Source organism: Poecilia formosa, unplaced genomic scaffold (genome assembly GCF_000485575.1).
Source record: "Poecilia formosa unplaced genomic scaffold, Poecilia_formosa-5.1.2 Scaffold0, whole genome shotgun sequence".
Lineage (NCBI taxonomy): Eukaryota > Metazoa > Chordata > Actinopteri > Cyprinodontiformes > Poeciliidae > Poecilia > Poecilia formosa.
In genome coordinates, this window is record NW_006799939.1 from 4,051,198 (window position 1) to 4,063,995 (window position 12,798).

Genomic DNA, 12,798 nt, shown 5'->3' on the forward strand with positions numbered 1-12,798 from the left:
GTAAACCTGAACTAACTGTTCTGTGTTTCCATTTTGTTTTTCTGCTCATTCATAAAATTTGAAGGTAAGGCAGGTTGATTCTGGTGGAGCTTTCTTATGTTATTTCTTTCCATTGCCACCACATGTTGTCCTGTATGAAGGGTTTCTGTAAAGTTACTGACTCAACCCGATCGATTGGGTGATTTTAGCTCCAAAAGGTTTTACTAATTCGAGTCTGTCTTTATGAATGGATTGGTCTAATTCTATGCTTCGGGGGAAACAAATTAGTTTGCAGAGTACGTTGAAATGACAGCTGTGAGTTGTCTCTGAATAAATACAGTCAAGTGAACTGTCTGTTGAATGACAGAGGAAAAGTCCACTTTATCCTCCTTCTCGGTTGCGTCATTGCTACACATGCTGTCAGTGAGTGTATTCCTGATCTCTATGGCTCCTCTGAGAACATTCTCATTTCACCTAATATGCCATTCTGGAGAGTCTGGAAGGACAATTTACCTTCCATTTCTTCACTGCAAAAGGTGTCAAGGCGTGAAGATCAAAACGTTTCCTGGATTATTCATTAAAACTGAATAAGTAGACGTAATTTTTACGTCTACATATCCGACCTCCTCTGGAGTCGGGGGGACTCTGTTTCATCCAGTCTGTAGTCGGCTCCTAATATCTCTGTTTTCTTTCTCCGACAGATGTTTTGTAATGTCTGTAATTTTCTTGTCAAAAAGAAAAGTCAGTGTTGATCTTAAATATGTGCATTTGCACAACAACTCCGATCAGAAGGAGTTTCTTTATAGGTTCCAGTGGAAGGATCTTGGACACTACTGATGGGGTTTTCCTTTCAGGACAATCTGTTCTCAATAAAATCCTAAAACCCAGAAACAGATTTGATCCAGTTCCCTTCACAAAGTTTCGTTTCGATATGTTCTCTCTGCATAAAGCAGGACCGGTGACATGCTAAAAGATTTTCCGGCATTTTTCCACATGATTTGCATTCACGCTCTTGCAGGGTTATTTCAGAAAGACTCTCTTCTAAAGACAAAAAAAAAAAAGAAAAAGAAAAACATCCTTTCAACTCCTGAATCACTTCAACACAGTTGAGCAATAAAGGCTTTAACATTCAAAAGCACAGCGCTGAGGTTCTGGGAATAAAACAAAGGCATGCCGGAGATATTTACTTTTTATAGTTTTACCCAGTTCCCTTTTGAATCATGTCATCCTTTTAAATTAAGCTACTTCTCCTAAGCAACTGGTAGATTTGCTTTTTGGTGCCGCTCTAAATACCGCATTGAAAAGAAGTGTCGCATCAAAGGGTTAAGAGGGAAAATTTAAGGAATACATGAATCAGATGCTATCGTTTTACACAAAAAAGTAACGTATAACCTTATTTTCACCTCACTGATGCTTATCTAAATCTATCTGTTCACTTTATGACTTGACACTGACAAAGCACTCCATTTAATTATGTTCCACTTGTGCCAGATTAGGAATGTCATATATACAATTTGAGCGTATAATTATAAAAAAAAAAAAAAAATCAAATAATTGGTATATTACACCAATGAGGAGGACAGCTGACTGAATTAGCATGCTAAGTTGGCTGTGACATGGTCTCACCCAGTGTTTTTCAACCGCTGTGCCGCGGCACACTAGTGTACCATGAGTAATTGTCAGGTGTGCCGAGGAAATTATCCAATTTCACCTACCGTATTTTCCGGACTATAAGATCCTACTTTTTTCTTACACTTTGAACATGCGGCTTTTCTGTGGATTTTTCTTCAACCCCCAGGGGGCTCTTTAGCAGGAAGTGAATCATTGGAAGTCAAAAATAGGAAATCAAAGAAGAACGCGCAAATTTTCATTTAGAACAAGCACATGCAAGCAGCAGGCACGACGGAGAAATGTTTTCAAACTCATATGATGCAGCTTCTAAGTTGAGGAGTATCGATCTGGCAGTACAGGAGGTAAATAAAGCCGCCGAACGTAAACTCGGCGTGAACGAAACCGGATTTGGAGACGGAGAACTGCGTCCTTAATATATCCAGCAGTTATTAGGACGAAGCCCTCTGCTGCCCTCTGCTGGGTCCTTATGGGAAACCGAGAGCGGCAGAGATACCAGCGGCCTGTAGCCCGGTGTGACTGATATATGTAAGTTTCCGTGTGGGGTTCCAGAACATTTTACGTTAAAACAAGAGAATTAGTGACGCATTCATGCATCACACAGGACAGTGTTGTGCCACTGTTCAGGTGTATTTTTGAAGTGGACATGTTAAGTGCAATTTGAAATAAGAAATGTAAAATATGATAAAAATACATTTTTGTGTTTATTTGATTCCTATGCAAGACACTTTGATAAGAATGACTACATATGTAATATAGGCGGCTACAGAGTATCTTTGTTTACATTTTTGGTTGTTGGTGTGCCTTGTGATTTTTTCAATTAAAACAATGTACCTTGGCTCAAAAAAGGTTGAAAAACACTGGGCTCACCAACCACACACATCTTCTGTAGGCACACTACCAAAACAAAAAAATCTAATTATATGTTTTTTCTTTTCTCATTTGTTAGCTATTTTTATTCGTAATGATCCCAAGTTACGTAGCTTTCCCAAAACTTGGTGACATTCACTGCAAAAGCTCTCACCAGTCTGAACAAAGCACTTAAAAACCACTTCTACTTCATTCTACTCACCAACTGGTTTAAGTCACATCAGCTTAAATATAAATGAGGCCATGTATTTTCTGTTTTTTTTTTGTTTGTTTGTTTGTTGTTTTCTACACAGCCTTATTAACAAATTAACTTCTCCTGGTGACGGCAAAACACTTGAATAATTACTTACAGATGCCTCCTGTTAACGAGCAGTCGGGTTGTTTTTGAGTCAACCTGGAGGCAAATCTTTTTCAACCCGTAACCACGAGCTCTTTCAGTGGGCAACTGTTGAAAGACGAAAACTTTAGAGAAAATCTTGAAAGGATGAGAAAAACGCTTCTGAATTTTGTCTCACTATTTTCCTTCCAAAGAGATGGAGCAACGTGATGTCAACTTTTTTCCAAAGCTTAGCTTCATCATTTAACTTTTTTAGACCCCTGAAACGGCAGAAGCTGTATCGTCTCTGCTTTGCTTTTCAGTGTGAAAGGTTTTAGTGAAGCTCTGAGGGGACAAAGTCAAACACCTTTCTGAGGTGTGAGACTGCTGGATAGATTACCATACATGTAAATCTCTGCTTTTTGTTTCTGTTTTTTCTATTTCCGCAGCCATAGAAGCAGGCTCATTTGCTCCCACTACCTTAGGTAACAGCAGCAATATGATTAGTTACCATAGCTATGCAGACGATACGCAGCTGTACGTGACAATGTCACCAGGTAACACTGAGCCCATCTGTGCATTGAATAGAAGCATAGGTGTTTTTTTTTTTTTTCCTATCTGGATGTCCATTGCATTTGATAGGAATCCAAAACAGTTTCTAAAGAAGTTTATATGCAGCTCTGGAAAAAATGAAGAGCCCACTGCACTGAACCCCATTGAAAACCTCCTGGTTATTCCACCAAATATTGAAATCTGAACTCTTCCTGGGTTTAAACATTAGTATTGTTGTTTCTAAATGAACATGAACTTGTTTTCTTTGCATTATTTGAGTTCTAAAAGCACTGCATCTTTTTCCGTTATTTTGACCCATTTCTCATTTTCTGCAAGTAAATCCGAAAACTTTGTTTGGAATTTCGGAGACATGTTGTCAGTAGTTAGTTAATAGAATAAAAGAACAATGTTCACTTTACTCAAACATAGCTATAAAATGTATAAGTAAATACATTCTCTACAATTAGAGAAACTGATTATTTTAAGTGGTCTCTTAATTTTCTTTTCCAGAGCTGTATATAAGCCATAAAACTCTGCTTGAAAGTAAATATGTTGGTCTTCTCTTTGGCACCCAAGACAGCAACTGTGAACACTGCATGTTTAAAGAAACATTGACAGTTTAAACTCGAAGTACTCGCCTTCGTATCCTAAAACAGTCATAGTAGCACAGACAAGACAAAATCAAAAGCATTTCAATGTACCCTGACTGCTGAGTAATTTATTTACTCATCAGTAATTGAAAAGGACTTGTGAGCAAATCCAACATGGACCGTGCTGAATTGCAAACTAAATCTAAGACCGTCATGGCAATATAATGTTTGGCTGTGCAAATCTTCAAAAGTATTTCAGCTTAGGTTCTTGCTTAAATTGTGGTTTAAGACTTTGACCAAATGGACAGTAAATCCAATCCAACATGATATGGGGAGGGCACCAAAACTAAAAAAAAAAAATTATTTATCTTTTAGTTTTTTGCGTAACAAGTTTTCTTCTGCTTTATTGCATCTGCATGATGCAATAAAGCAAGGGATCCTCAGCTTGGTGCTCTATATAGGAACAGCAGCTTATGTGTTATGGAATCACACAGCAGTTTATCCATTCTCACATCTTAATTTTCTCATTTTAAAAGAACAGGGGGCGACAGAAGGATGGCTAGATTTATGCAGGAACCAGCATTGGTGCATGTCTATCCAAAAAAGCTTTACTGCAGCAGTGTTCTTCCAGACTTGGTCAAATGTGCATTGTTTTTCTCACACATGTAAGCATATTGGGGTGTGCGGGTCTTTGAATCAGAAATCCAATGTAAACATCCTAAGTAATCTATTCTCACCTCATTGAGTTTCACAGAGTTTTTGGATCGGATTTAACAACATAAAGCTCTCCGAAGATCAGCTGTTACAGATCGGGAGGACTTCTAAATACTCCGGAACTCTAAGGGCCCATTTACTGGAAATTACGAGTGTGTGTGTGTGGGTGCGTGGGTGTGCGTGTATGTGTGTATGTGTGAATGTGTGAATGTGTGGGTGGAGAGCTTCAAATGGTTTCTTGGGTTCGGCCCTAGCATCAGACGTCATGACACCATAAACACCCTCGCGCACACGTGCACACACGTGCACACACTCATCAGCTTCATGAATTAAAAGAAAAATATAAAATATTGAGACATTTAAAGATGCAGGCGGAGAGGTTTTTTTTTTTATAGGAGGGAGCTCTGATATGATCAAGGTTTTTGAAATTCTGCCAGATGGTTTAGCATGTTGCAAAATCATCTGGACTGGTTTAAACCCGGATGGTGCCATAGTTCTCTGTAATAAATACAAGCATTTTTGTAAATCTGCACAGAAAAAAAAACAAAATAACACTCTGGGATGTCCTGGGTACGCAGAGGATTTAATTCGGTTGACAATGGGCTCAAGCGTCTAAGCTTCAAATCTGAAAAAAAAAAACAAAAAAAACTTTTCCTCCATTCAGTTTTATGCAAAACGACTATAGAGTCCTGTTTTTCTCTCTGCTGAAATACTAGGGGATTTTTTAATGCCAAGAGATTCTACGTAATAAATCATTAAGAAAACATTTTCCACCTTTTAATATATATCCTGTCAACTGATATTCAACTGAAAAAATACTTTGTAGGAACAAAAAGGGGAAAAACGTAGAAAAATCTGCAGAAAAAAGCAAAACAAAACACTTTACTGTAAAGGTTTGGACATTTTCCAAACGAAAACAAAGATCAAACATTTTTTGATTTAATTTCAGCATTCAGTCTTATGGGAGGGACACCTAGCATCCATAATAGCAAAGTTTAGTTGTTCACGTAAAGAGGATTCTGCACAAGAGATGGCCTCACATTCAGATACATTTGAAAATCTTCTGTAAGTTATAGTGGGAAAATATTGCTAAATCCTACCATAGGAGACTGCATACTGAAATTGGGTCCAAGTATTAGTGACTTTTAGTTGAACTCAACATTATAAAAGGTTTTTTTTTTTTTTTTTTAACATCATAAAAGCTTGTCCTTTAACAACGCTGACCCACTGTAATAAAAAACACAAAAGACTTTTACTTGGAGCTGCAATAAAAAGGCGGGTCAAAGAGGTGTTTTAAAACAACCGCTCCCCACACTTATTCCAGTCTTGCACTAAATTGACAGGATCAGCCCACCGCCATGCAGAGGCAACCGTTGGAAGTGGTCAATGTCATTTCACGTCTTTGGTGGACCCCCTATTAGATCCTGTTAGTTTGGTTGAATAATGAGATTAAAATGATGAAATTATAAACCTCACCCTGATAAATATTCTTTTTAACGGGACCAACTTTCCACACGCGCACACACACACACAAAAAAATCCAACCAATGACTCAATGAATAATGGCTGTGTGTATCCAGCAACTGGTACTTAAACATGGACACACACCCAAGTGGCAAAAAGGCAGTTGTACACACAACCAAACTTGCTTTTCTTACATACAGGCAGATGCTTCAGTTGACTAAAACACACAAAACTTAATATCAAATACATTTCTGTTTCCAGTGAATGCCACCTAAGACAGGAGAGTACAAGTACTATCGAGTTAGTATCTGGTTCAACCCTCTTTATTGACTTCGGAGATGACTTCAGTTCTAATTTGTCGAGCGTTATCTTCCTGAGCACACCCATCAGAAGATGAGTTTGTGTAATTCAGACACTCCCAATTACTAATTTATTTAGATACCTTCATATCAGATGGACCTTGTCAAAGACGTGGAATTGCGCACGTCTTTTCACGACGGTAGACCTCGAGTTTAAAGATGCAGAGGTCGTTTTAGTAACGGCACGTGGCTGTTACCGTGGCAACGGGACCAAAAAATTACTTGGAAATTAAATTAGAACTGAATCTGACGTGGCTCCCGTCAACGGAAACTGGAGGGGGAGTAGAGGGGGCGCTGGGGTCGCATGAGGTGCAGCTGGCGCGAAGTACGAAAACTGGGTCACCAATCCGCAGGATGCAGACAATAGTTTAGGTAAGACCGGGGAACTGATAAACAGCACAGTGAGGGATGTTCAGGAGAACGAGCCTCCGTCGGATTTCTCAGGTCTCTCTGGGTGGGCCTGGGGAAGCACTGAAATTTAAATCACGGCTGTTTGACGGGTGTTGTACACAGTCACTCTCAAAAGAATCAGCACAGAGGATGTTTACATGGCCGGCAGCAGTCATAATGTGTTGAGTTATGCTCCCCGTTTTATGGATTTTGTTAATGTCAACATCTGCCGCAAAAGGCCCTCATCTCCCCTTCTTTCAAACACGTCGTGTACTGTCTGCAACAAAAAGAAAAGAAGAATCACAATAATCACATCCATATTCAGGATAACAGTTTCAATCTTTCGCCATGTATGAATCTAGAGATGAGCAAACGTCAGGGTATCACAGTGCCATCGCCTTCTGATGTGCCCCAAAGTTTAAAATAACCTCATTTTTTTATTGCAGTTGAAAAATCTCACACTGAAAAAGTTACTATCCTCCAGTGTGTTATCAAAACTAAACCTGGGTCCTCATTCTGCCTTCAGTTTTTGTTGTTCCCGTAGATATGAGCAGTATTAGTTGAGTAGCTATTCTCCTGTTGGTGTTTCATTTTTTTATGAAGATTAATATGCATTTACCTTACCGGAGCAGTACATGGTTTTTCTATTTTGAACTTTGAAGAGTGATTAGGAGGAATATGTTCCCCGCCTGACATCACTTTTGCACCACAGGAAACAGGAAGTAAAGTATTGGTGCTAGTAAGACAGGAAGTTGTTCTTCTCATTAAGCTGATCAACAGCACATTATTACAAAAGCATTAAAAAAAGAAAGAAAAAAAACATTCAAAAAAAAAGTAAAGTATTGGTAGTAAAAGGGCCTTCTTTTTTGAAAACTGCTCCATTACTTTAATACTGTAGGAATAAATGTATAGTGTTTTTCCCTCTATCCACAATCATGTACATCTTTGTGTTGGGATCTCACTGGGTTTTTTTTAATGTTTTGTTTTGTTTTTTACAAAGTCCAGTAAAAAGAAACAAACTCTGCTGACGTAAGTTACAAATTTGGTGACGTCTGACTGAAGTCTGGATTCTATTTAGCGCTGTCATATTAAAACAGGTTGAGTGGAAGTGACTGTTACGCGTCCTAGATCATGTATGCCTAAAAACTATGTATTTGTATCTGTGATGTGACAAAACATAAATAAGGGGCTTACTAAGTCCCAAGACACTGGATTTGTTTTCTGTCGTATGAGTTTTGTTTTTCTGAATCATCAGAAAAAGGGAATTCCAAGAAAAAGGAAAGTGACAAATTGAATCCACTGTGCTCCACCCTGCGGTGTTTACATGGCACTTTTAAACAGACATGTTTTGGAGACAGTTGCTTCTGCTTTTTGCTTATACACACACACACACACACACACATGATCTCCCCAGGTGATAGCCCAGCTTGGCCTGGTGCACTATGAGGTAATGATTCCAGCAAGGACGGAGAGCTCTAAGAGGGAGTGACGGGGGCGTGCAAGGGGCGAGATGGACCTTTTAGTATCTTGCAGCTGTGGGTCTTGCACGTGTTGTTGTACATGTTGCCAGAGCACCAAGCAGTTTCCCCCATGAATGTGTCATCAGATTGTTTCAACCCAGACACGCCCAGTAAACACAGAACAGAAAGTCGGATTTTAATTAATCATCAAAAACTCTGGATATGCATTTTTGCTCCATAGGTGCTTCAAGAGTTTTGTTTCTCCCCAAATGTTTCTTAGCCAGGTGAAGCCACTATCACCAAAGAGAGAGAGGGGGTATTTAAAAAAAGTCCTCTCTTTCCTTTCTGTTCAATTTTATTCTAATCCGCTGCACTTATTCCATTTAAGATCCTTTGATAGCAAGATGGCTTCATTCGGACCTGGCAGAAACCCGAGCCGTGTTTCAGCCGGTGTTTTTGGCTCTGATCATCCGGAGAAAATGTCAGAAGTTGATTGGCAGGGATTTAGACGCTAGTCTGATGGAATGTCACCGATACGCCATGCACTTGTGGCTGTGTTTACTACAGTTGGGAGAAACCTGCGAAATGAGGTAAAAGGGGAGCCAAATATATATATAAAAAAAAACAACTTAAATAAGTCAGAGAAAATGAAAGAAACCAACTTTAGTACAAAGAACAGGTGCAACTCCTAGGACATACATTCAGTACATTGCCAAATTTGTATACTCCTTTCACCCGACTGTTGGGTTTTTGTGTGGTAGACCAACACAAAGTAGTGTACAACTGCAGAGAACTTGTTTTTTGTTTTTTTTGCAACATTTAAAAACGGAAGAAAAACCTGAAAATGTGGGATTCTTTTAATGATGCTGTTTAAGAATAAACAGCATCAGGTAGAACAAGAAAAATCGCGGACATACCAGGGAGAACGTTGATGCGTAACTCATAAGATATGACCAATTACCTACATTTACAGGCTGAGCAAGGAAAACATTGAGCCGAAAAGCAGCTGGAAGGTCCTTGGTAACTCTGGAGATGTTCCTAAGAATCTGTTTCTTGGAAAACTATTAATCCTCCACTCCACGAACCTGGCCTCTGACGGATGAGAGGACTGGGGAGAGAAACTTTTTAAGAAGTTTGTCATAATCTCCACAGAGGGTACGGCAGACATGTAGGAGAAGTTGCTCTGGTCAGATGACGCCAGGACTGAACGAACAGTCACCCGACAAGTAAAGAAAAACAATGCAGACTAAACCTCTCAGTAAATCCGTGGGGACGCAATTTTTCAGCTGCAGCAAGGCAGATGGTCAAATGGGAAGATGGACTGAGTTAAATACGAGGCAACCGTGGAAGAAACTCTGCTAGAGGCAACAACGCACTGGGGTGGAGGCTCGCCGACTGTCGGGATCCAGCCGTTCACAGTCAGTGTTCTGTAACTTTTAGATGCGTCTCGCCTTCAGAGCACTCGGATCAAATAATTGGTTTATTAGTGGAATTCTGTACAACTTGCCCGCATGCTGAGTCATTACATCCAAGTGTCTTTGGACTGAAAACACATGTAAAAATTACCGGATACCTTTAGCTTTTAAAACTGGAGTTAAACACTCCTTGTTTCAATCAAGGCCTAGTTAAATGGCGTTGGGCCGACCTGTGGTATACCACACCAGTGGTGTGTCCGCATGCACTCATCAAGGGGCTGAAGATGTACGTGCCTGAGATGTGTCGTTGCTCCAACACAGCTGATTCGAATAAGCTCCTCTGCACGCCGTCCGGTTCTCCAGGAGCCTGCTAACGGTCTGTTCATTTGATTCAGGTGTGTCGAACGGGGATAATGTCTGAAGCACGCAGTACTCTGGCCCTTGAGGACCGACTGAGCGTAACGCTGAATCCAGCAGAGAATCTGTGGCATGGCCTGAAAAAGGCTGTCGACAGACACCCCGCATTCAATCTGGTTGACCTCGAGCTGCTTTGCAAAACAGAACTCAGTAGGGCTGAATGAGAAATGCATTGCAGAGTTTTCAGATTTTTGTCTGTAAAACTCTTCAACTTTCCTGCCAATGCTCTGACACCGATGCCGTCGGCCTTGTGATGGGGGCTGAGGGTGGCTGTCCAGTTTGTACCCGGCCTTTAGACTGTTGAGATAAGCTGACGTTTTCATGCTGAAAATTGGTGAAAGACAAGAAATCTGGTCAAATCAGACAATGACAAGTAAATCCACAAAGGCTTTCTATGCTAACCAGGTTTCTTTTTTTGGTTTCTTCGGTTGTCGCTCTCAGATTTGGACAAACATCTTCTCACTTTTCATGTCTGATAGGCAGTTACATCTCTCCTTACTGCAGTTTTATTCCCCAAATCTCAGTAACAGCATTTGCTCTGTGATAATTAGCCTCTCAGCAGATCATTTTTGAAAAAAAAAACTTATTTAGAGGCAGTTTCCCATAACAACAGATACACACAGTGTGCAGCTGTGGTTTCAAGACAGCCAGCGTGTTAGAAAGTGGTCCCATTGCGCCCTCTAGTGGGCTGAACTTAACTTTAAAACGCCATGTCGGGGAATTTAAACAGATTATTTTTCTAGGATTGCATTAAATTAACCAAGAAAAATTTAATGCGATTTTTTTCTACTCCAAACAAGATCAAAATTATTTATGCAGTTTTAAATATAAAGCACCAAAACTGTTTAAATATATTTCTGCTATCAGGTTGGGGAGAAACCACATGCTTTTTGCAGGCATCTGCACAGGTAAGACTGGATATTTGGCCTTTCTTCTTATCAGGAATAATTGAGCTTATTTTAGGTGATTGATTTGTTCATGTAGACCGGAACCTCAGTCCGTAAGTTTGAAGTCAGGGCCGTTCCAGCATAATGTTAGCATTTGCATTCATTTAAAAATAAAGTCTTGAGTTTTGGATCATATTCCCATGTCCAAGTTTAAGCCATCGTGAAATGTAGATCATTTCAGCGTGTCCTTCAATATTCCACCTCGAATGCTCCAAAAGTACCTGTTGTCACTGATGCCAAACAGCTCAGTTTTTGTCCGATCTGATCATAAAACTTTTATTATGCAGAACATTTTCCCCAAATTCACTCAAACTGATGATGATGATGATGGCATACCAACTTTGGAGCAGCACTCTGGCAGCATTTATGATGTTATAGACATGAGGAAGAGACTTAGTTTCTTTATTGCCGTTTCACAAAGACATGACAGTGAATTTGGCAACGCCATGTCGTCACTCGGCCGCTGCAGAAGCCAAGTGACATTATGACGTTGTGGACATGGCGAACTTGGGTGGTTTGATTCAAAGTTAAGATTAGTCTGACTGATGAAGGCCCTTCGGACCTACACATGTGCTTTTAGTTTATCTGCCCGATTAGAACTGCCTGGTTTCAGGTTGCCTATCGTAACTTAATAGCGTAATATGGATAATTAACTTGTAATTTCATCCTACCCCAGGGCATACACGCAAACTAAAATCGCACAAACTGAAGTCCAGAGTTTTTAAAAGTCGCCGCATAAGATTTAAACCTTCCACCCCATTTAGTCAGATGTGTTTTAGTATCCTGGTTAGGGTTGCCACCCGTCCCGTAAAATACGGAATCGTCCCGTATTTGGCTGTTAAATGTTGCGTCCCGTATTGAACCGATAAGGGACGCGATTCGTTCCGGATTTCTATAAATGTCCAATAGACACGCCTATCACACACATATCAACATTAAGTGCAACAATAATGACCAAAATAAAACACTGTTGGCTGGAGCTAAAGGACCCGAGAACGCTACGGACCGACGCTGTTGTCACGGTTGCCTAGAAACGGACACTACGCAGCCGCGGTAAGGCGCTATCAACCCGGGTCTTTTTAAAACGTCCTTGACCCGATACTCCACCGTCCTTGGAAGCAAAACATCTCGTAAAGATACATACGTGAGTGGGAATAATGTTTGTGAGGATGAATAAAGACAATTTTAAAAATGTGTCCATCGTGGCGCAGTGTGATAGACAGGATGGATCAGGAGAGGAAATGTAGACACATTAGAGCCTAAAGAACCAGAAATCAGCATCTCTTCATCCCTCAATCATCTCCTGAGGCTGATACGGTAGAACATTTTATTATTGATAGTAATTAATTGAAATTAAAATCATATTTTTATATTAAAATAAGATGAAGCTTTAACCAAACCTTCATCTGGCTGCATTTATACTTGAAACATTCTTAATTAGAAATTTTCCAGTAGTTACATTTCAGGTGTTCTGTTGTCTATGGTTCTGACTGTCTGTCATACCCGTAAATCCGACATACCTTATGGTAATGCGCATGCGCACATTGATGTTACGTCACATATTGCTTACTCAGCAGATTTCTTATAAATCCGTCATACCTGTAGAAGTTCCATTTTGTGTGTTTTATTTCTCAGAAGTTTACGGTAAATTTTATTTAATTAACTTGCTATGTTAATCAAACATATTAACATAAAT